Source organism: Narcine bancroftii, chromosome 4 (genome assembly GCF_036971445.1).
Source record: "Narcine bancroftii isolate sNarBan1 chromosome 4, sNarBan1.hap1, whole genome shotgun sequence".
NCBI classification, from domain to species: Eukaryota; Metazoa; Chordata; class Chondrichthyes; order Torpediniformes; family Narcinidae; genus Narcine; species Narcine bancroftii.
The window spans coordinates 301,503,188-301,529,386 of record NC_091472.1 but is presented as its reverse complement, the minus strand read 5'-3'; positions in this window follow the sequence as shown (position 1 = coordinate 301,529,386).

The window sequence follows — 26,199 nt, the reverse complement described above, 5'->3', positions numbered from 1 at the left end:
GTGGATCTGACCAGTGAATATGCGGTTGGGGGGGGGGGGAGAAACAAAGGAGCTGGGTGCAGATCAGAAGGAGCATGCGGGAAGGACATGGGTGCTGCTGGGCAGAAGGTGTCACTTTTGAAAAATTTGCTCCCCCTGCTCCCCCAGCTCTGCCACTGGGGAAGCACAGTACAGGAGGAAGAGGGAGAGGGGGAAACCCAGTACAGAGGGAAGGAGAGGAACCCCAGAACAGGGGGAAGGAGGTGAAGTTTGGGGAGCCCAGAGCAGGGGGAGGGGGGTGGGCAGGTTTGTTCAGTTGGCATGGGCCTATGATTTTAAGGGGGCCTACTCTTCCTGGTAGAGGCAAAGTAGAGGGACCCTTTACAATATTAAATATTCTTTCCCAAGGCAAAAGTGGGGGATCCCTTTTCCTTGGAAAAAATATTGATTTTGTAAAGAGAGTCTGGCAAAGGGGTTCTAGGTCAGTAATTTTGCTACCACATACAGACCAGTTGATTTTTCAATGTTATAAAATCTATCGACCAGTGGGCAGAAGCAAAATTATTGACCAGTACATAAATTATATGTATTTAGCCCTGATTACTGATTGTTTTTGGTTTGTTTCTCTGTTTGACTGTAGGCAAATATTGGCCTAACATGACGAGTTTGTTACGTCAGCAAGTAACCTGAAAAGGAATATAAATTTAAAGGTGTGCAAAATAAAAGGTTTTGCCTGGGGCACAAAATAATCTGGCCCCAGCCCTACCTGATGTAGATTTTTCTGGTCTGATACCTTGCTGAGAACTCGCTCCAGAGGTGCGGATGACCATGCGGTTTGCACCTGTAAGTGTGTATCATAGATGGATAAAAAATACTTTTAATAGAATTTGGTACCTGTGTTTTTATCTGTGTAATCTTTCAGGCAAATCAACCCCTCCACCACTCCCCCCCCACCCTGAATCAAAGAGTCCTCATACGCCTATGGGGAGTAAGATGGCCAGACATCTGGTTTTGGGCTGGAGAGTCCAGTTTTTGAACCCTCTGATCTCTGTCCGGTGGCACCTAGAGCCAGACATTAATTTGTCCTCCATTTTGGGTTGCAGAAAGGCACTTACCTTTTTAATTTCAGTGTGCGCGGCCATGTTTCTTCTCAGCATGTATGTGCAAGTGCTGGATCAACTGTGCGCGGTGAGTGGGAAACATGACACCATGGCAAGAACTAATCTGCAGCTGTTGGTGAGAATCTGATGAAGAGGGTATCGACCTCACACACACAAATCCTTTCAAAATTATTCGATGATATGTATTTCATTGGTCAGAGGAACAAAAGAAGAGCTGTTCATGTACTCACTGCAGAACCTTTTTTTTCTTGCTTGATACTGTGGCAGAATATAGATATGTTTTTTGGAGATAAATTAGGACAGGTTTTTTTAGTGTAGGTCACATACAAACACTTCAAAACAGATCTCATTTAAAATATGGGAGCTCTGCTCATGCTAGACATGTTGGCCCCAGAGCCTTTGCAAAAGCTTTGGAGAGTGTCCAAGAGACTTCACTAATAGATTGTTGTTTACAAAAAGGCAACAGATGAAAGAACTCGTTTGAGCCGCAGATTGTCTGGAGTGGAACTTGCTGTCCTAGGAGGGTCATGTGGTTTTTCAAGCAGAGAGAGTCAAACAAGTTTTTCTCTGATAGAGAGAGAGACAGCGACTAGTTCTACAGTTTTACAGTCAGCAGCAGCAGCTGGGACTGGAACAGGACAAACTGGAAAGCTTGAGGAAAACCCCCATTTGGAAGATGGGTTGTAAGTGCTTGGTTCAGCCAGGTCAAAGCCCTTGTGGTTCATGCTAGAGGAGGGGGCCTAATGTTTCACTTGAAATAAGCGAAACAAAAAGGAACTTTGTGGTGACCCAAAGAGGTTATGACCTGGAAGGCCCTGATGGGGCAAGTTTCTTTGGCAAGACACTGAAGTGGCTGATTTAAAAGGAATCAGTTGTGGATGTCCAGCGAACAATAAATCTCTCTCTGAAAACAGACTAGAACCTTCCTGAGCAATTACCATTTACTTTACAAGCACCAAAGCCTGGTGAACTTTATAAATGTTAAATTCTATGCATGCAACCAGTGAACTTGGAGGAATGAGAAGTGAGATTGGACTGTGAACCAAAGAACCTTTCTGATCTTACACACACATTATATACAAGTGCACTTAGAATTAGAAGGCGGTTAAGTTAGGTTAGTTCAGTCAATAGTTCAGTCAATAGTGATTCTGTTTCCATATTTAAAGATCATTAAAAGCAAATTTTGTTTAAGTAGCCATTTGTCTTGGTGAATATATATTGCTGCTGGGTTTTGGGGTCCTCTGGACTTATAACAATACAAAATAATTGGCCCAATTTACTGGCCATTTTTATTGGATAACCGATAACTAATATGTCAACAGAGGAAAGATTATTTTTATAACATTACTACAACTATTACTAGTCTACTACCACTGCTTCCACCACTACTAAATTATTAGTAGACATTTTTTGTCTTTTTGACTTTTATTTCCCCTTTTATCAGATATAAAAATATAAATTATAAATCCTCTCTCCAAAATGTAACCTCACAAATCAGGACCCCATAAACAAAAAAAACAGAAAGAACAAGTGTGTTACAGGTCCAAAACCCAGCAGCAATAGACATTCACAAAGAAATTAACTTTAAACATGAAAACAGAATCAAACTTTAACTTATCTCTATTAATCTAACTAACCCAAATTTACCCCCTTCTAATTCTAAGCGCATGTGTATGATGTGTGTGCAAATTTAAGAAAAGTTCTTTGGTTCACAGTTCAATCTCACTTCTCATTCTTCCAAATTCTCTGGTTGCAGGCAATTCTTATACTGTGCACAGAATTTAATATGTATAAAGTTCACAAGGCTTTGGTGCTCAAAAGGTAAATGTTTACCACTCAGGAAGGAAGAAATTTGTTGTTCCAGGATTTCCACAACTGAGGTACCACCATTAATCACCTCAATGTCTTGCTGATGAAACTTGCCCCATCAGGGTTCTCCAGGTGATAACCTCTTTCTTTCAGGCTACCACAGAGTTCCTTTCTATTCCTCCTATTCTAAGAGAAACATCAGACAGATAGCACTTCCAGCCATCTGCCGCTCTGGAGCTTTCTATTTCATTTCCCACAAGCTCCTGGCTTTCACTGTTCAGTTGTCTTTCAGTGTCACACACACACTGGCTAATAGAACTTGTTTCACCCTTCTCTCTCTCTCTCTCTCTCTCTCTCTCTCTCTCTCTCCATCTTCCAACTGCTAGAAAGCCCATGTGACTCTCTCACTTGAAACCCCCCCCCCACCTTCTCCAGCAAACAATAGGAGTTAGTCTTTTGTTCCCATCTGTTGTCTAAGGTAAACAAAATTTATCATTTACCTTTGAGTGAGCACTTTGCAGAAAGGTCAGAAGCTTTGTTCAACACAGACAACCTTTCTCCATTCGATTTATTTGATGACATCATTTCAATTAGCATCTACTTGTGGAACATGCATAGCATTCTCCATAGTTTCTGTAAAGTCACTGAATATGAATTCTTCAGTATTCAAATAAGATCTGTTTTAAAATGTGTGTATGTATGTAACCTACTCTAATTTTACCAATTCTCCCAAATATATATTCCATTACACCTCCCCTCCTTTAAAGGAATTTAAATTCTTGAGTTAAAATTCAGTAATAACTAAACTGTCTTTAAAATCACTAAAGATATATCAGTTCTCAATATAAATAATGTTATAATGAAGTAAAAATGTTGAGAGCATTTTTATATGATCAATTTTAACATCTTGACAAACAATCTGCTATAATATTACTTGAACCTCTGATATGAATAATTTGCAGATTATATTCTTGTAATATCAAGCTCCAGTTTAACAATCGTCTGTTCTTTTTCTTCATTTTATTCAAAAACACCAAGGATTGTGATCAGTAAATACCACAATTGGTTCCTGAGAGGTATTGAGATATACATCAAAATTTTGCAGAGCAAATACAATAGAAAATAGTTCTTTTTCTTTTTTTTTTTCACACCATAAATCACTTTAGCCATGATATACACTATTTCTTTTTCACACATATACAGTTACTTTTTCTCCCCCCCCCTTTCCTCCCAAACCACCCCCCCACCCCCCCTCTCATCCATTTTAGGTATACAATCTAGGTTGCATTAAGCCAGTCAGACAATGTTGTCATTCAACAAAATTACACCAGAAATTCTACTGAGTCCATTCTTTTCTTTCCTTCTCCTTCCATCAACTTAGGTAATGTTTGTCCCCGGTAGGTTTTCGCTATTGTATTTAATGTAAGGCTCCTATACTTGTTCGAGTATTTCAATACTATTTCTTAACCTATATGTTATTTTTTCTAATGGAATACATTTATTCATTTAAATTTAGTAGTTTCTTCCTTTTAATTTGGTTATGTATTCCATTAATATTTAAAGACATATAGTTCAGCGTAGCCCTTTTATATTTTGTTTATCTTCTCTTTCCGTTTTTCTATCATTACCTTTCCTCCTTTTCCATTTCTGTTTTCTTATTTTCAACTCTTTATAAGACAACATTCCTACAACATCCAACATTTTCCTTATTCTCCTATTTCTATCTTATTTATCCCCAATCTCCCCTTCACCTCCTGAGTTGTCCTTTATCCCTTGTCGGACAACCACATCTCCCCTCTCCATTTGGATTTGCGAATCCACTCGCAAGCGTCAACTGATTTTGCAGTGACCGCTATTTCCCCCCACCCCGCCTCCCCCAGAAAAGATTTCACTTTTCATATGTCACAAAGGTCACTCTTTTAATTCCCTCCTTATTCTCTCTATTCCATTACCTTCCCTTATTAATTCTTGTCTATACTATCTATATTTTCCTCTAAGTACAGATACATTCATGTATGCTCTTTGTCTCTATTCACTCTTATACCTCTTTACCCACATAAATATCATTTTAACTCTCATTACTTGTCTTCCTCCCTCAGTCTATTTTTGTAATTGTTCTGCAAATTTTCGTGCTTCTTCTGGATCCGAGAATAGTCTGTTTTGTTGTCCTGGAATAAATATTTTCAATACCGCTGGATGCTTTAGTATAAATTTATACCCTTTCTTCCATAAAATCGCCTTTGCTGTATTGAACTCTTTTCTCTTCTTTAGGAGTTCAAAACTTATATCTGGATAAATGAAGATTTTTTGCCCTTTATACTCCAGTGGTTTGTTGCCCTCTCTTACTTTTTCCATTGTCTTCTCCAGTACCTTTTCTCTTGTAGTATATCTTAGGAATTTTACTACAATAGATCTTGGTTTTTGTTGTGGTTGTGGTTTAGAGGCCAATACTCTATGTGCCCTTTCTATTTCCATTTCTTGCTGTAGTTCTGGACATCCTAGGGTCTTAGGGATCCACTCTTTTATAAACTCCCTCATATTCTTGCCTTCTTCATCTTCCTTAAGGCCCACTATCTTTATGTTATTTCTTCTGTTATGGTTTTCCATTGTATCTATTTTTTGAGCTAGTAGTTCTTGTGTCTCTTTAGTTTTTTTATTAGATTTCTCCAATTTCTTTTTTAAGTCTTCTACCTCCATTTCTGCTGCTACTGCCCGTTCTTCCATCTTGTCCATTTTCTTTCCCATTTCTGTTAAGGTCATCTCCATTTTATTTATTTTCTCTTCTGTGTTGTTTATTCTTTTTCTTAAATCCTTAAATTCCTGTGTTTGCCATTCTTTAAATGACTCCATGTATCCTTTAATAAGAGCAAGTATATCCTTTACCTTGCCTTTCTTTTCTTCTTCTATTTCACTGTACTCTTCCTCTTCCTCTTCTGACAATAGTTCTTTTTCAATAGTGAAATAGTTCCTTTGATGAAAAATGAATTTTTTTTGAAAAGTAGGCAACTGGATGGTCAATTTCATTATGTTTTTGCAATAAAACTTAACCTACTACTACCTCACTCACGTCCACTGCTACAGAAAAAGGTTTATCAAAATCAGGAGGTTTAAACACAGGATAATGACATAGCATCTCCTTTAAATTTTCTAAAGCTATCTGACACTCTTTAGTCCACACAAATTTCTCCCCTTTCTTCAAAAGGTTGGTGAATGGAAGAGCAACCTCAGCAAAATTTCTGCAAAACTTCCTGCCATTCCTAAAAACCTTCTCACTGCTTTCTTGCCATTGGAAATAGGAAACATATAAATTGAATTCACTTTTGCTTGAATAGGTGCAACTTTGCCATGACCAATGACATGACCCAAGTATGCCACAGTGGCATTTGCAAATTGACTTTTTGCTAAATTAACAGTTAAGTTTGCTTTGGATAATCCTGCAAACAATTTGTCCAATTCCTTCAAATGTTCTTCCCATGTGTCACTTTTTGTGACCAAGTCATCAATATAAGCATCTGTATATGTTAACCCCTGGATAACCAAAGTAATCATCCTTTGAAATGTTCCAGGACCATTTTTTATGCCAAAAGGTAACACATTATACTCATCTAAACTGGATGGAGTAACAAAAGCTGAAATATTTCTTCCTCTTTCAGTTAAAGGCACACACCAGTGACCCTTCAACAAATCCAACTTAGTAAGAAATTTAGCTTTTCCAATTTTATCAATACAATAATCAATTCTTGGAATAGGATAAGCATCTGTTTTAGTTACCGAATTAACCTTCCTGTAATCTGTACAAAACCTAACAGTTCCATCTGGTTTCGGTACCAGAATACAAGGAGAACTCCAATCTGAGTTTGAAGGTCTAATAATATCATTTCTCAACATATATTACACCTCCTGATCCATGATTTTACTTTTTGGAATCTTTATTCTGTATGAGGGTTGTTTAATGCGACTTGCTTCTCTGACATCCACATCGTGATTAATCACTGATGTCCTTTTTGGAACATCAGGAAACAGATTTGTGTATTTTAAAATTAATTCCTTCAACTGTATCTATTCTTGTGACTTAAGATGACCTAACTTTTCCTCCAAATTTTCAAAAATTGCTGAGTTAGACAAGCACACAGGAACCATGGTTTCTTTAAGGTTACCCTCACAAGATTTTGTTTCCATAATCCTATGATCCATAACTTCCCCAACACTGTCAACAGCTAACACCTCTGATACAGATTGTTCTCCACTACCCTTCTCCTCATAATAAGGTTTCGACATATTAATGTGACAAACCTGAGTTAACATCATTCAGTTTTGATTTAACTGTGTATAGTCCAGAAAATCTAGCTTTCAAAGGATTGTCATGTGTTGGAAACAAAATCAAAACTTTACTTCCTATCTTAAAATTCCTCACTTGAGCTTTCCTATCAAACAAATGCTTCATTTTACCCTGAGCCACTTCTAAATTCTCTTGAGCCAAAGTCCACACTTTTTGTAACCTATCTTTAAATTTAGAAACATAATCCAGCAAGTTCAACTACACATGCTCATTAACTCACTGTTCTTTTATCAACATTAAAAGTCCCCTAATCTGATGTCCAAACATAATTTCAAAAGGGCTGAAACCTAATGACTCCTGCATAGCCTCCCTTTGCTGTATATAACAATAAATGAGTACCTTCATCCCAATCATTTCCATTCTCCAGACAATAAATCCTCATCATATTTTTAACAGTAGAATGAAATCTTTCCAAAGCTCGGAGTTTCAGGATAATATGCAGATGAAGTGATCTGTTTTATTCCCAACTCATAAATCAACTGCTGAAACAACCCAGACATAAGATTAGATCCTTGATCTCCTTAGGTAATCCAAAAACTGTGAAAAATCTTTCCAGAGCCTTTACCCCCGTTTTGGCTTTAATATTCCTTAATGGTATAGCCTCTGGAAATCACGACACTGTACACATAATTGTTAATAAGTATTAGTTTTAGGCAGGGGACCTACTCAGTCCCCAACAACATGAATAGGTTGTAAGGGAGCTACTGGAGGACCCTGGTTAGGCTTCTCCACAACCTGACAAAAGTGACATGTCCAGCACCAATTCACAATATTCTTCCTCAAACCAGGCCAGAAAAACTGTCTCGAAATCTTACTTGTAGTTTTCTTTACACCAAGATGACCATTCCGGTAATTTCTAGGAACAACCACCTGATGAATCACCCCCCACTCTTCATGAGCAGGAATATCAAGAGGTCTTCATTTCCTCATCAACAATTCACCCTTCAATATCCAAATTTCTTTAATTTTCCGTTCACTTACTGCTTTGTCCCTTAAGTCAATAAGATCTGTATCTCTCCTCTGATGCTAAATTAACTCTTTCCTAGACAAAGAGAAATCCTTACACTCACAATAACCTGCTCTTTCAAAACCATTTCAGAGCACCTGGCAAATCTCTGTCAACTGGATCTTCTTTATCTCTCAATAATTTCTTAGACATCGACCTTGTTACTGCACACCCAGGATATATCTCACAATGCTCTTCCACCTCATCTTTCCAAGGCCTACTTGTTAATCTCAAAACTAACCCAACTTTATCCTCTGCCAAATCATTACCTAATAAAATTGAGACCCCCTGCATAGGTAACTTTGAAATTGTTCCCACCACAACAGTAACTAACTGTAAATAGCACTATTTTGTGAAGAGATATTGACTCCACCTCACCTCCAACACCTTTAATCAAAGTTGTCTCCCCCTGTCAGTTCTTTGATCAGGAGATAAAACCCCTTGAACTAACAATGTTTGTGCTGAACCAGTATCCCCCAAGAATTTTAACTGGAACCTGTGATTCTCCCTCCTTTACTGAAACAAAACCATCTGAAACAAAAGGTTTGAAAACATCCATGGCAGATTTAGAATATTTGCTCTGCCTAAGGTCAACTGTTTGAATACAGGCTTCTGGTAAAACCTTCTTTTCTCTTTTGTTTTTCAATACTAGACAATTCAAAATAACATGACCAGGTTTCTTTCAAAAATGACATACAAATCCAGAAGTTCTGTCCTTTCCAAGCTTAATTTCATCTTTTCTCTTAACACTCTCTCCAGGCATAATTTCAGGCCTACTATCCTGCTCCATGTTAATCCTCTGAACAGGCTTATTAATCACTTTACCACATTAAGTTTCTGAAAATGCCTACCATTCTGAGATGTACCTTTATGAATCAACGCAAATTTGTCTGCTAATCCAGCTGTTTGGTGCCACATCGCCACGTCTCTCTCATCAAGGAATAATTTAATCTCCTTTGGGACACACCTTTTAATTTCCTCTATTAACATAAATTCTCTCAATCTGTCAAAATCATTATTTATTCCTTTTGAGGGGCACCAACAGTCAAACCATACAGATTTCTTCAGGGCAAAATCCATATAAGGTTGATTCCATGTTTTTATCAAGCTCCTAAATTTTTGTCTATATGCTTCTGGAGCCAACTCATAAGCTTACGATACTGCTTGTTTAACAGTATCATAATTTGCCACTTGCTGTGCAGTCAAGCTAGAGTATGCCATTTGTACTCTTCCCTTCAATACACCATGGAGCATTAAAGACCATTTTTCTTTTGGCCATTTTGAACTCTCAACAACCTTTTCAAAAAGCTGAAAATAGCTATCTATATCTCCCTCGTCAAAAGGAGGCACTAGATTTACCTCTCTTCTCCCCCCAGGAGTTACAGCTTCAGCTTTCTCAATTTTAATCCTTTCTACTTTAAACTGTCTTTCAGCTAACTCTTAACTCATATCTCCTTTTTTTCAGCTGTCTCTGCCTGATATTTCCTCTGTTTTCAGCTTCCTCTCTTTGATTTTTTTAGCCTCTTCTCTTTGCCTTTCAGTTTGGTCTGCCTGATATTGTTGTCTCTCAAATTTACGTTTCTCTCTTTCCTCTTGTACCCTCAATTTTTCCAATTCCAATTGCGACTCACCAGATCTATCCTCTGGAAAATCTTCTAAGTCTTTCTGAATAAATTTACCCTCATCTATATAACATTTCACTATAATCCTCTGCATTTGTATTTTCCTCATCCAATGCTTGACTTCAGCCAGTTTTAATGCCTTAGAAATAACCATCAGTTCCTCTTTTCTCTTGCTCTGCAGCTCTGCAGGTGATGGTTGTAACAAAAATTTATCAACATCCATTGCTACTGTTTTTCACACTCAAGCTTTAAATTAGCTTGTAAAAAAAAACAATTGACTAATAACCCACAAAACTCGTGTTCAATCAACTGGATGATTTCAAGTAAGATCTGTTTTAAAATGTGTATATGTATGTAACCTACTCTAATTTTACCAATTATCTCCCAAATATATATTCCATTACATTATGCAGAGTTACATCTTATCAAAAATAATGCCCATTGTAAGGAACTATTTTCAATCACAAAAACATTTTAGGAGGTGCAGCCTTTAGATTAATTTCACAATTGTGTAATAAGGCAGCTATCTTAAGAAATAGCAATCATAGCACTTGGCGAATACCTCTCTCAGAAATCTTGCAGGCACTTGTAAACATAAAACAACTTGTCCAAAATGGTATAAATTGACGTTATGTATTACTAAAGTAGAGTTCTGTAATGGACGAGTATTTGTTACTGCAGGAATTATAAGGAATATAGTGAAATGAAATTCAGTTTTCATGTTATCATTTTATTCAAATTGTTTTATAGTATTCTAATCTGCAGTGATTTTGCCTTTACACAAGAAAGATATACTTCTTAAAACACTTTACCATTAGATTTTTCAATTTCAAGGAAGATTTTGGAGTGAAATGCATTTTACTGATCAGAAATGAGGGGGGTGGTGGGGGGGGATGGAATTAGACTAATTTGCTTATTTTCTCAATCACTAATATTTCAGATGCTGAGTGTTATGGCAAAAGAAGATTGATATAGCACAAAGCACAATTTATCTGCATTCCTGCATTTTATTCTTTGTGAATAAAATTGGTATCCTAAGCTACTAGGGACATTTGTATAGGTAGGAAACTCCGAATATTAATGCACCATTAACATAATTTTCTTGCTCAAATTTTAATTACTTTGTGACATTTCTTGTGCTGCTGTGTGTTTCTACCTTGACAATATTTTTAGCCACAGAAAGAATTCTGGAGAAAGAAATTAACAGAATACCAAGCAGGTTGGACAATACCATGAAGCACCCATAAGCTTCTTCACCCGCCCAGAGCCAGCAGTCGGAGGAACAATGACTACAGAGGTTGGGATTTACTGTGGATATCAAGAGAATCCCCATGAACTCTTCCAAGAAGGTTTTGTTGTTTCTTCATTGATTTTGACATTAGAGGAGGAAATGGTCTTTGATTGCCAGTACTAAATGGAACTAAGCATAAGCACCTCCATCTGCAACAAAAGGGATCTCCCCATAGCCAACCATTACAATTCTGAGTCTCACTCTCAAGCTCACATGTCTGTCCATGGCCTTTCACACTACCCTACCCTGACCACCCGCAGATTGGAGGAACAACACCTCATTTTTCATCTGGGCACCCTCCAACCCCAGGGCATGATCAAGGAGTTCACTGCATTCCACTAATAAGCTTGCCTTTTCCTCCCTCCCCACCTTAACTAGTCATTCCAGTTCCTACTTCCTTTCTCTCTCCACCTAGCCTAGACTCCTCTCCCCCCCCCCCCAACCTATCATCTCCCACCTTCACCACCCCTCTCCCTTCTTTTGTTCGGATATCTCTCATGTTCCTCCCCACACCTCGATAAAGGGTTCAAGCCTGAAACCTTGGTTCGATATCTTTACCTTTGCTACATGAAGACATTGTTTGACCTGCTGAGTTTCTCCAGCATTTGTGTGTTTTTTCACTTAACCACAGTGTCAACAGAAACCTGCGTTTTACCCTTGGTCATCAGTTGCCTTCATTTCCTTCCATCTTACATTTATTCTCCGGAAATATTTTCAGAATCAGAATCAAAATTAATTGTCATAAACATGCCATGAAATCCATTGTTTTGCAACAGCAATTACCAGAGAAATTATTGCTATAAATTTCCATTTTTAAAAAATAAATAAATTAGTGCAGAAGAGAAAGTCTGTTCATTGTCCATTCAGAAAGCTGTGATTGTTGAAACATGTAATAGAATTATGGACTAAGAAGAATGAAATTATGGGTACTCAAGGTAAAATTTCAGCTAAAACTCCTTTGTTTCAAAATAAGCTTTTTTTCCTTTTACACTTAATAATTCACTTTTGAAGTTGTGGAACAGAAAGGAATTAAATTGGTAGAAGATTGTTATGAACCAAGATATTTTATTTTGTTTCAAAGAATGAAAGAAATATGAAATATCTTTGAATATTCTTTTTTTATTATCAAGTTTAAGCATTAATGTTGGATAATTTTGGATGTACATTACAGCTACCTAGGCGGTCTAAATTTGAAATTCTATTTACTGATGGTGGTAAGAAAGGATTTATATCTGAGATGTATGCTTTATTGCAGAATAAAATGCTCAAGCCGGATGTTTATAAATCTAAATTAAAATTGGAAAAAGATTTGTCCATATCTATTTCTCAAGAAGATTGGATGATTTTAGCTAAGGATAGTATGACTAAAATTGTAAATATAAGGTATAGATTGGTTCATTATAATTTTCTTCATCAGTTAAACTTAACTCTGGAGAAATTAAGGAAATATAAGTTTATTTCTTCTGATTTATGTTTTAGATGTCATAAAGAAGTTGGTTCTTTTTTACATTCTAGTTGGTTATGTGAGATGGTGAGACCTTTTTGGCATAGAATTAAGGAACTTTTAGAAGCTATTTTCAAATTTAAAATTCCACTTGATCCTTTGGTATTTTTATTGGGCTATATTAAGAAATTAAGCTTGGAGTTAAAATTGAATAAATTTCAAATTGTTCTTTTGAGATTAGCTTTAGCTGTGGCTAGGAAATGTTTGGCGATTACTTGTAAAAATGAAACTAATTTGAGTATTCAATGATGGCATTTGGAAATGAGATCTTGTATTCTGTTGGAAAAGATAACATATAATCTACGTAATAATTATTCTTTTTTTTGTTACAAACTGGAGCCCGTATATGGAATATAAGTGGTTGGATCATTAATTTTTTTTCCACCATGCTTTGGTGGTGGTGCCCCAAACAATGGCAAATAATTGATGGGGTGTTATGTTAATTGATCTCCTCCTTTCACTTTCTTATTTTCTTGGTTAGAAGGGGGTTGGGAAGGTGGGGTGGGTTAGAGTAGGGGTGGGGGGTTTAAAAGGGTTAAAATGTTATGTATTTGTCTGTATTTTTATTTAAAAAATTTTTAAAAGAAAGCTGTGCTTGTACCATTGTGTACTCGTCTTCACCCTCTTGTACCTCCATCCTGCTGGTAGCAGTGAGAAAAGGGCTTGGCCTGGGTGGTGAGGATCCTTGAGGACAAAGACTGCTTTCTTGAGACACCACCTCTTGAAGATATCCTTCATGGAGAGAAGACTGATGCCAGTGATGGGGCTGGCTGAGTTCCCAATTCTTTGTGGTTATTCCTGCCCTGAACATTGACACCTCCATACCAGACAGTGATGCAACCAGTCAGAATGCTCTCCACCTGCAAAAGTCTTTGGTGACATTCCAAATCTTCTCAAGCTCCTCATGAAGAATAGCCACTGACGAGCTTTCTTCATGATTACATTGAGCTGGAGGCTCCAGGATAGATCTTCAGAGATGTTGACACCCAGGAATTCTTAACTCTTTCATTGAGGACAGGTATGTGTTGTCCCAATTTTCCCTTCCTAAAATTCACAATCAGTTCCTTAGTTTTGCTAATGTCGAGTGCAAGGTTGTTGTTATTACACCACTCAACCAGCTGATCTATCTCACTCCATAGTCACACAGCATTCGTAGGAAGTAAAGGACAACCAATGTTTTGGGCCTGGGCTCTTCATCAGACATTAGCAAAAACAGGTAAGTGTCTGAATAAAAAGGTGGTGTATTCGAATGGATGGGGCATCACCTGCTGAGTTTCTCCTACACGTTTGTGCATTGCACTTGACTCCAGCATCTGTAAACTTTCTTGTTTAACAACATTGTTAATGGCAGAGGAGCATGAGGGGTTGAATAGCCAACTCTTCCTCTGATTTCTTATGTTCTTTCCCCTTTAAATTATGTTTCAAGGTATGTGCACTGATGTAAAACTAATTCTTACATCTGATTTGCGTTGAGATAATTGAATATATTTGTATGGATGAAGGACTGGTGAATTGAAAGTATGACTAGGGTTTTACTGGCACTTGGTGGCAGTATGCAGCATTGCAATTCACTGGCATTCCAATTACTCTATTATGAAAGAATATTCCTTGGTAAATTTAGCATAATAATTTTGCTTAAAATATGGTAGACATTTTTGGCAAAATTATTGCAGAAGCAACTTCAAACATATTTCTGCCATCAAGCCCAAAGAGTTTAATTTAGGCACATAAAATACAGCTGGATGTAATTAGGCCTGACCACAGCAATATTGTCCAGAAAGAAACGAAGGGCTTGGAGGCCCTCAGTATGCAGAATGGAGATGTTTCGGGATTGGATATCCATGGTAAATATGAAGTGATCCAGTTCAGGGAACTGAAAGTTGTTTAAGAGATGGAAGGCATGTGGTGATCTGGATGTAGGTGGACTGGAGGGACAAAACAGAGTTGAGTTAAGCAGAGACCAATTCAGTGGGGCAGGAACACGTGAACGCAATGGGTCTGCCGGGACAATGGAGATTGTGGATTAAGATTAAGGAAGGGAGAGTCTTGGGTGATTTAGAATGATCTGGTGAATATAAGCTAGTGTAGGAGGATTTTTTTTTAAAACCTGACTCCTTGGATTGCTACATTAAGCAAGGCTACTGAGTAGAAGGGATAATGTATTAGCATGGATAGACAGCAAAAAAACAGAAATAAACAGACTCCTTCAGATTAGCAGATTATCATTAGTAGGAATCCACAAGAATTAGGAAGCAACTATTAAGAATCTACAATCAATGATTTAGAAGAAAGGACAGACTGCAATGTTTTACCTTAATACAGAGTCTCTTGGGGAAAGGATTCAAGGAATTTTCATGTATAGATATACAGTAAAAATCCCCATTACCCAGAATTCAAGTACTGACCAAAAAAAAAGCAGAAAATAAATAGGTAAAAATTAAAATGGGCACCCCTAGTGGTTAGTTTGCCAATCCACACAGTATGCAATCGTTTATCCAGTATCTACCAACCCCATAGGTGCTGGATTCTGGGAGTTTTACTATATATGTGAACAAGTAAGAATTTTGCATCATACAGAGTGAGCTGTAAAGTTATTCAATTTTGAAGGATGAATAGAAAAGCAGAAGGCTTTTTAGGTGATAAAATATTTGTAAACTATTGTGGAAAGAGGGATTTTGGTGTGCTGGTGTATGGTAGATGTGAAGTGACTATGCATCCTGGCTTTTCTCCATCCTGGACACTGCATAGACATGATAGGCTGTATGTCCTCAAAGAAACATCTGCTCAGGCTATACGCTTGTCAACCTGCTATTTTGGAGCAACTCGGCAGGTCAAGCAGCATCAGTGGAAGAAAAAAAAGTTGACTTTTCCAGCTAAAGCCCATGCTTGTTGGACCATGAATGAAATTCCAGCATATGCAGCCTGCTGTGAGTCTCCAAAAGGTTGTCAAATCCTCTTAGAATCTTATATTTTAAATATGTTATCACTCTCAAAACTCCAGTGAGCCAATCTTACTTAAACTTTCAGAGCACAGCATTCTCTCCTGGGAGTCAACCTAATGAATCTATTTTGCATCTCGCACAAGCATGTGCTTAGTTACCTAATCTGTTAAATCAGAGATTGTGGATTCAAGTATTTTCTCATTATCTGAATGGACCTCAAAAGAATAAAATAATCTGCCTTGGCTCTGTACCACCTGATCTCTCACTGTGTCTCTGTATGACTTGTTGTACTATGTATGAGATATCTGATCTGTTTGCAAAAAAAAACTCTGCATTTTGGTGCACCTGATAATAAACTTGAATTTATCCATTGTTAGATATGGAGATTTTTAAAAAAACACCAGCTGTGCATTCTCCTCAGTCCTGTACAATTGCAGCTTCACATTGTCAACCCTGTACTCTGATCTTTTGCAATAAAACCACTGACTTCCCTGGTCACTTGCTGTAAATTTGATGCTATTTTGGACTGGGAAATACTTATTTTTTTATAGGAATGATAAATCTTTGGAATATTGTACCCCAGGGAAAAACATTTCTCCACTAAGGAACTGATTGTGAATTTTAGGAAGGGGAAGTATCAGCCTGTTTAACCTTTCCCTGTAACTCAAACCCTGAAACCCAGGCAACATTCTTGTAAATCTTCTCTGGACTCTCCGTTTTGTTGATATCCTTCCTATTGAATAGCAGAGCACGTCTAGGCATCTCCTGCATCTATGACTTATGTTCTCATGAAAAATAAAGCCAAAATGATTCAGAAACTTCAGAAATCAGACAAAAATGTCTTCACATCAAAGCTAATCATTTCATGGTGACTTTGAAATATCTGCTAACGTGATGGAACAGGAGGAATGAAAGGGGAAGGAGTGGCATTGCTCATCAGGGAAAATATCACAGCTGTGCTCAGGCAGGACAGATCAGAGGAATGGGTGGAAATGAGGAACGGCAAAGGTATGACCACACTCATGGAGTTGTATTATAGACCGCCCAATAGTAAGCAAGAATTGGAGGAGCAAATCTGTAGAGAAATAACAGAGATCTGCAGGAAACATAAGGTTGTGATAGTAGATTATAACTTTCCACGTATTCCTAGGACTCCCATACTGTAAAAGGGCTGGATGGAATGTGTTCAGGAAAGTTTTCTAAATCAATATATAGAGGAACCAACTAGAGAGAGTGTAATACTGACCTCCTATTAGGGAACGAGAAAGGACAGGTGACAGAAGTTGCCATTAGTTTCAAGTTAATTGTAGAAAAAGAAAGGTCTGGGCCTTAGGTTGAGATTCTAAATTGGAGAAAAGCCAATTTTGAGGAAATGAGAAAGCGTTGATTGAAAGAAGCAGTTTTTGGCCAAGTATGTACAAGACTTTCAAGGGTGAAAGTTTGAGAATATAGAGTTTGCATGTTCCTGTTAAGATTAAAGGCAAAGTAAACAGGCATAGGGAACCTTGATTTTTGAGGGATATTGGGGATCTGATTTAGAAGAAGAGTGATGTATATAGCAGGTATAGGTAAACACTGAGCAAGTGAAGTACACAAGGAGTATAAAAAATGCAAGAAAAACCAAAATGAAATCAGGAAGGCTTAAAGAAGACATGAGGTTGCTTTGGCAGACAATATGAAGGAAAATCCAAAGGGTCTCTACAGGTATAGTAAGGGACAAAACTGGTCCGTATGAAGATCAGAGTGGTTAACTTTTTATGGAGCCAAAAGAGATGGGGGAGATCTTAAATGGGTTTTTTCATCAGTATTCACTCAGGAATCTGACAAAGAGTCATGGGAAGTAAGGAAAACAAGAAAAAGATCATGGAACCTCTACAGATCAAAGAGGAGGAAGTGCTTGCTGTCTTAAAGCAAATAAGGATGGATAAATCACCAGGGCCTGACAAGATATTCCTTCAGACTTTGAGGGAAGCTGGTGTAGAAATTGCAGGGTCTCTGGCAGAAATATTTAATATGTCCTTACCCACAGGTGTAGTGCCGGAGGATTAGAGGATAGCTCATGTACTTCCACTATTTAAAAAAGGCTCCAGAAGTAACCCTGGAAATTATATACCAGTAAGCCTGATGTCAGGGATGGTTAAGTTATTGTAAGGTGTTCTTAAGGATTGAGTATACAAGTATTTGGATAGCCAGGGGCTGATTAGGGATAGTCAACATGGGTTTGTGTGTGGTGTGTCGTGTTTAACCAATTTTTTTGTTTCTTGAGGAGATACCAGAGAGTAGTGGTGGATGGATGATTGCTTCTCAGACCGGAGGCCTGTGACTAGTGGTGTGCCTCAGGGATCAGTGCTGGGACTCTTGTTGATTGACATCTATATCAATGATCTGGATGATAATATGGTAAATAGGATCAGTAAATTTGCAGATGACACAAAGGTTGGAGGCATTGTGGATAGTGAGGAAGGCTTTCAAGGCTTGCAGAGGGATCTGGACCATCTGAAAAAATTGACTGAAAAATGGTGGATGGAATTTAATGCGGACAAGTGTGAGGTGTTGCATTTTGAAAGGACAAACCAAGAATGGGCATACACAGTAAATGGTAGAGCACTGAAGAGTGTGGTAAAACAGAAGGAGCTGGGTATACAGATACATAATTCCCTGAAAGTGGTGTCACAGGTGGATAGGGTTATAAAGGGAGCTTTTTGCATATTGGCCTTCATAAATCAAAATGTTGAGTATAGGATTTGGGATGTTATGGTAAAGTTGTACAAAACATTGTTGAGGCCAAATTTGGAGTATTATGTGCAAGTTTGATCATCTAACCACAGGAAAGATATCAATAAGATTGAATAAGTGCAGAGAAGATTTACTGAGATGCTGCCCAGACTTCGGGAACTGAGTTACAGGGAAGGGTTAAACAGTTTAGGATTTTATTCCCTGGAGCGAAGAAGAATGAGGGGAGATTCGATAGAAGTATTTAAAATGATGAGACAGAGTTAATATACGTAGGTTTTTTTTCCACTGAGGGTAGGTGAGCTACAAACCAGAGGATATGGGTTAAGACTGAAAGGAGAAAGTTTAAGAGGAAACAATAGGTGGAACTTCTTCACTTCTAAGGGTGGTGGGAGTGTGGAATGAGCTGCCAGCTGAAGTGGTGAATGCAGGCTCAATTGGATAGGTACATGGTTTGGAGAGGTATGGAGGGCTATGGCTGGGGTGCAGGTCAATGGGACTAGGGATAATATTCATTTTGCTGTAATGTTCTATGTTTCTATTTATTTAGAAACACAATAAAATGTAATTGGGTGCTTTCCTATAATTGTGTCTGATAAGCCTTTTATTTGAAAAATGCTACAGTTCTTCTTTAATGATGCACTAATTAAAATAATGGGCAACACCGCAACCCAGTGGTAGAAGCTTGAATCTACACCTTTGTTTGGATCTTAATGATCAATACTGACAAAAAAATCTAAGGAAGGAAATCTAATAACATCTAAAGAGCTCAATTAGTATCTCATAGGAACAGGGTATCTATACTTAGATTACCAGAAATATTTAATAAAGGTATCCTATTATATATAATTGTGAAAGAAAGTAACATCTCAACATGGACAGAAAATTGGAGACCCACAAGAGCCTGTGGTTGCTGGAATCTGGAGCAAAAATCAATCTGCTGGACAAACTTAGTAGGTCGAGCAGCGTTAGTGAGGGAAACAGAATTGTCAATGTTTTGGGCCTGAAGACTTTCTCTCCCATGATGCTGACTTCTTCTGGCAGATTGTTCCTTGCTTTTGAATAGAAAATTGGCTGGCTAGTCCGAAATAGAGAATTGGTATCAATGAATTAGTTGGCTTAATGAATCAGGTAGTGTGGCACAAGGAGTCAGGAGGGGCTTCAGACTGTTACAGTTTATTTAGATTATTAGATGAAGATACTAAAATTATGGTTGCTAAATTTCTTAGTGACTCAAAGGTAAAAAAAAATTGTGAAGGGGACACAAAAAAGCTATAATAGATATAGGTAGGAAAAGTGAGTTGGCATTAATGTTGGAAAATATGGAATTGTCCATCTTGTTATAAAAGAGCTAAAAATATATTCTCTCCGTTCTGAAAGATTGCAGTGCTGTGTCAAACTGCATGATTCACAAAGACTAGTACTCAGGTATAACAAAAATTTACAAAACCTATTGCTGGTGAAGCTGAAGACTAAGGTCGAGAAGTTATGCTTCATTTGTGTGGGGGCATCGGGAGTCCACATTTGCTGTATCATGTACAAGATTTGTCTCCTTATTTAACAACAATAAATGTGTTGAAAACAGTTTACTGATATACTAGACTAATACTTGGAATTAGTGGATTGGTTCAGTGTTTTTAAGAAGGCAGACAAAACTATTATTTATGTAAATATACTCCATAATTTTGGAGAAACGCTATCTCATCTTTACTATGCAAACATGGTATGAACAATAAATAAAGATGACTTGACTTGAAAAGGAATTATAAATAATGGTTCTTAAATGTATAATTTAGAGGGAAAATAATTTTTTCTTTAGACATACTAATTGTATCAGCAAAGTCAAATGACCAGAGTCACATATTCATCGATATAGTTTAATATATTTGATTTGGAAAAATTTATGATTTTGATTCAATAAAATTATATGATTATATTACAATATAAGGGAAATCACAAAAATCTGTAGACACCATGGCTGAAATAAAAACACAAAATGCTGGAGAAAGTGAGTTGGTCAAATGGTGACCTTTATGTAGCAAAGGTAAAAATACATAACCAACGTTTTGGGCTTGAACCCTTCATCAAGGTATGGAAGAATGTCAGCAGGCATCCGAACGAAAGGATGAGGGGTGAAAGGGGGGAGAAGTCTGGAGATGATAGTGGAGAAGGAAGGGAGGGGGAGGAAGGATGGCTGGGTGGGTGGGTAAAGGGGGAAGGAAGGGGAGAACTGGAAAAATTGGAATGGGGTGGAGAATAAAAGGCCAAGCAGGTTAGCAGAAAGCAGAGAAGTCGCTGTGAATGCCATCTGGCTGGAGAGTGCTGTGACAGATTATGTTGTGTTTGTATTGTATATAGATATGTTTTTTGGGAGATAAATTGGGGAAGGTTTTTTAGTGTAGGTCACATGCAAACACTTTAAATCAGATCTTATTTAAAATACTGGAGCTCTGATCCTGCTAGACAAGCTGGCAACAAGAGCCTTTGCAAAAGCTTTGGAGAGTGCCCAAGAGACTTCACTAATGGATTGTTGTTCACAAAAAGGCAACAGATGAAAGAACATCGGAGCTGCAGGCTGTCTGAGTGGAACTTACTGTTCAAGAGGGTCATGTGGTTTTGTAAGCAGAGAGTGTGAAACAGGCTTTCTCCCTAAGAAAGAGAGAGAGGGGGAGATTCAGTTCTCCAGTGTTACAGCCAGCAACAGCAGCTGGGACTGGAACAGGACAAGCTGCAATGCTTGTGAAAAACCCCATTTGGAAGACGGGTTGTGAGTGCTTAGTTCAGCCTGGTCAAAGCCCTTGTGGTTCATGCAAGAGGAGAGGACTGGCTACCTAATGTTTCACTTGAAATAAGAGGAACCAAAAGGAACTCTGTGTGACCTGAAAGGAAGTGGTTACCATCTGGAGAACCCTGAAGGGGCATTTCTTTGGCAAGACACTGAAGTGGCTAATTAAAAAGAATCAGTTGTGGAAATGGACAAGAACCTTCCTGAGCAGTAACCTTTCTAGCACCAAAGCCCGGTGAACTTCATAAATGTTAAATTCTATGCACAGTATAAGAATTGCTTCCAACCAGTAAACATAAAGGAATGAGAAGTGAGATTGGACTGTGAATCAAAACACTTTTCTGAACTTACATACACGTGCGCTTAGAATTAGAAGGGAGTTAAGTTAGGTTAGTTAAGTTAATAGTTATAAGTTAAAGTTGGATCCTGTTTTCATGTTTAAAGATAATTAAAAGCAACATTTGTTTAAGTTGTGGCAGCTCACCACTAGTCAGGTGAACTGGCCCCGCTTGTAAGCCACGCGGCAGGGCAGCCGGCCAAAATGGCACCATTGGGGATGTTCCCTTCCTCCCAGCACGGGGCTCAGAAGCCCGTACTGGGGAACACGTGACCCCTGGGTGATGTCAGCACAGTTCTCAGCCAGGTCCGGGCTAGGAGTATAAGTACAGTCCAGCAGCCTGCAATAAACTAGTCTGCTCACTGAGCTCAACCCATCTGGTTGTGTGTGTTCTTCCAGGAGCAGTGTAGCTGCCTCTACAAAGTAACCATTGGTCTTGGTGAACATCCATTGCTGCTGGGTTTTGGGGTCCGCTGGGCTCGTAACAGTGCCCAGATATAAAATAAAGTGTTGTTCCTCCAATCTGTGGGTGGTCAGTGTGAGATAGTACACAAGGCCATGGACAGACATGTGAGCATGGGAGCGTGACTCAGAATTGAAATGATTGGTTACTGGGATGTCTCTATTGTAGCAGTGGGAGCAGAGGTGCTCAGCAAAGCAAACTCTCAATTTGCGACCAATCTCTCTGATATAGATAAGACTACAAAGAGAGCATTGGATGCAGTGAATCAGAGTCATGGTCATGGTTAATAAAGTGTTAATTCACATGACAGGCCTGTTTTAGGCCCCGGACCATAGTGAGAGAGGAGGTGTGGGTGTAAGTGCTACATCTCTTGCAGCTACAGGGGAAGGTGCCAGAGGGGTGATAGGTGGGGAGGGATGAGTGCACAAGGGAATCACGAAGGGAGTGGCCCCTAAGGAATGCAGAGAGGATAGAAGAAGGGAAAATGTATCTGGTGATGGGATCCTGTAGTAAGTGTGGAAATTCCAGTGGATAATGTGTTGGATGCATGAGCCAGGTAGATGCAGGCGAGGAATGAGTTGATGGTGGTGGAGGGGAAGCCATGTTTGTGGAAGAAGGAGACATTTCGGAAGATCTGGACTGGAAGGCCTCATTTTGGGAACAGATGCAATGGAGACAGAGAAATTAAGAGAAGAGGATGGAATCCTTACAGGGGGAAGGGTGTGAGGACGTGTTGTTAAGGTAGTTGTTGCAGTTGGAGGGTTTGTGATATATGTCGGTGGAAAGCTTGTCTCCTGAGATGGAGACAAAAAGATCCAGGAAGAGAAGACTGTTGTCAGAAATGGACCAGATGAGTTTGAGATCGGGATGGAAGTTGGCCATGAAGTGGATAAAGTTGACAAGCTCATCACAGGTGCATGAGGCAGCCCCGATGTAGTCATCAATATACCAGAGGAAGAGTTGAGGGGACTTGCCTGTGTAGGCTTTTAGCATGGATTGTTCCACCAAGCCCACAAACAGGCAGGCATTGCTGGGACCCGTGCAGGTACCTATGGCTACTCCTTTGATTTGGATGAAGTGAGAAGAGTTAAAGGATGTTATTTAAAGTGAGGGCAAGTTCTGCCAAGTGGAGGAGGGTGGTAGTAGAGGGTGACTGTTCAGGTTTTTGGTCCAGAAAGAAATGAAGTGCTTTCAGACTTTCTGTATGGAGAATAGAGATATAAAGGGATTGGACATCCATCGTGAAGATGAGGCAGTCCAGTTCAGAGAATACAAAGTCATTGAAGAGGTGGAGGGTATAGGAGGTGTTGCGGATGTAGGTGGGGAGGGATTAGACCAGGGAGAAAAGATAAGAGTCAAGGTAGGATGAAACTAGTTTGCTGGGTCAAAAGCAGGCAGAAATAATGGGTCTACCCAGATAGCTGAGTTTGTGTATCTTGGGTACGAGGTAAAAACGAGCAATGCATGGATGGAGATAATGATGTTGGCAATCATGGAATGTAGGTGACCAGAGGTGATGAGGTTGGAGGCAGTGGTTAGGGAATTGGGGAGAAGAGGGGGAAGAGAGGGGGAGATGGGAGTGGAGTGGAGAAAGGTTTAATAAAATAGGGAAGGAGTAGTAATGGGGATAAGTGGGTGGGATCCAGCAGCGAGATCAGGACTCCAGTAGCAGTCTGTGTCGAGAGCCATGTGGTTGGAGTCAGTGTGGGAGGCTCCAACATTAGGATCTCCTGCAGGTTAGTGGGCTGGATCAGCGCTGAAGTCAACAGTCAGAGCATCAGGAGTTCTGATGAGTGGAGGGGGTCGAGACCCAGGTTGGAGATGGCGACCGTGGCGCCGGGAGCCCTGTGGGATCGGCAGCCGGGGCTGATGCTCGGGCCAGCGGCCATGGCGTTGGGAGCTCTGTGAGGTTGGGAGCTCCAGTAAGTCAGTGGCCAGGATCAGGGCTCAGGTCAGTGGCCATGGCATCAGGAGCTCTGTTGGGTGGGTGGCTGTGATAGTACAGACCTATCACCAATGTATATAGTTACAGTATCTTGAGTGTAATGACTGTGCTTACAGCGATTGGCTGAGAGCTTAGCCACGCCTACTGTCTGGGCCTTAAAAGGTTGTGTCCCTAGCCAGGTCGGATCATTCCGGACTGGTCAGCCACCTGTGAAGAGCTCCTGTCTTTTGCTAATAAAAGCCTTGGTTTGGATCAACAAGTCTTTGGTTCTTTCGACGAGCTCTGCAGTGGCCAGGGCCAGGGCTTGGGTATAATCCATTTCATCTTTAAGACACTGCGCCTCACTCTGGGTGCCTGCCTCCAATAAAATAAATAACAATACCAAATACATCATTCATACTTAACCTTAAAACAATATCAATTGTACGTACATGCATTGGAGCAGAAATTGCTAAATTTAAAATCCAACCTAATCTAGAATTGTATAAAATGGGGCTATGAGTCAACATGGGAGGTTGAAAGCGTGGCTGAATGGTGTACTATCATCAACCTCTCACTCTATATCACCAAAACCAAGGAGCTGATTTTAGGAAGGGAAAACCAGTGGTGTATGTCATCTCTCAGAGAACCTTTCCTGGACTCAACCTACTAATCTCATAGTGTTTCTACTTCCTCAGGAATTTTCAGAGGTTTGGTGTGACATTGGAAACTTTGGTAAACTTCTACAGATGTGTAGTGGACCAACTGCATCACACTCCAGTTTGGGGAAGTGAGTGGACACAGCCCCATACATCACAGGCAAACTCTCCTTGCCATCGAGAAAATCTTCATGGAACTCTGATGTCGGAGAACAGAAGCAATGAATAAGGATCTACACAGCCCAGGATATGCTCTGTTCTTGCTGCTGCCATCAGGAAAGGGGTCTCGGTGCCACAAGACTCGTATTCCAGGATCAGGAACAGTTACTACACCTCTACTATCAGTCTAAGCAACAGACTCAATTAGAGACTCATTTAAGGATGCTTACTTTCCACATTATTTATTACTGAATATTTACTTTTTTCTGTATTTTCAGTTTGTTTACATTTATTTCTTCATTTACATTTATCTCTTGTATAAGTATCTTTTTCTTGAGTAAAATTAACACTACCAAGAAGTAGAAATTCTACCTGGCCCACAGGAAAAATAATCTCAGTGCTGTTTGTGATGTCATGAAAGTACTCAACAATAAATTTTAACTTTGAACTTTGAAGGCACAAGTTCTCATAGAACGTGCCAGGAGATACGGGGAAGAAGGTAATGAGTGTTCAGCTCACTTGTTTGAATCTCAGGTAACTCACTCCATGCTTGAGTGACCTTTTTCCCATAGAAATGTGCACAATCAAACCACTGGAACAAGCTGGCAGCTGGGCCTAGCACCCAAGCATCGAAATAAAATAGAATTTCACAGTTTGGGATCAGGGAAAGTTAATAAGATAAGGAAACAAATGATGTTGGTATTCTGACCTCAAAACCTGTCGGTTATATTAATTAAGCCAATAAAACTTCGCAATCCAGTCACACAGAGAGTCTTCTGAAGGCTGAATAACATACAAACAGACTGATGGAAAAAAATACATTATAATTTTTAAATTATTAATTATTAGATGAATTACATTACAGTGCAATGTGACCGTCAGTTTATGCCAAGCCAAATTCCATATAGCGTAATGATATGTCTACTTTAGAACTCATTTCACCTCCTCAAACATTGCTTAGAAAATTAAACACCACTGTAATTAATCAGACTAGGACCTTGACTCCACATCTCTGATGACTAGTTGGACTTTACTCAGTTTAACAACACAAAATGGTAGCTGAATTGACTCAATAATAATAATGCTTTATGCATTGCTAAATATTTAACTGAAGATATAAAAACTCTCTAAAGATACGATGTATAGATCTAATTTTTCTTTCAATCCATCCTCAAATGATTAAAATATTATATTTGAATCCGCTGACAGCATATTAAAGCCTCACTTTCTCAGTCATATCTTTGTGTGAATCCTAAACCAAATTAAAAACCTCAAAACCTATGGTGGGACTCTAGGCCCGAGAAGCTTTTGCACTGCCTTAGGTGAGAGAAATTTCCAATGCCATACTGACTCAGGTAGACATAAAAGATCATATTGAAGACAAGCAGGGGAAAATTAATATTGTGGCTGATATTTCTTCCTCAACATTTGAAACTGATTTTCTAGTTACGATTGTGTTACAATTTTTGGGGGTTTGTTGCATGTAACTTGGTTATTTATTTTCTGCACGACCAGGTGACTATATT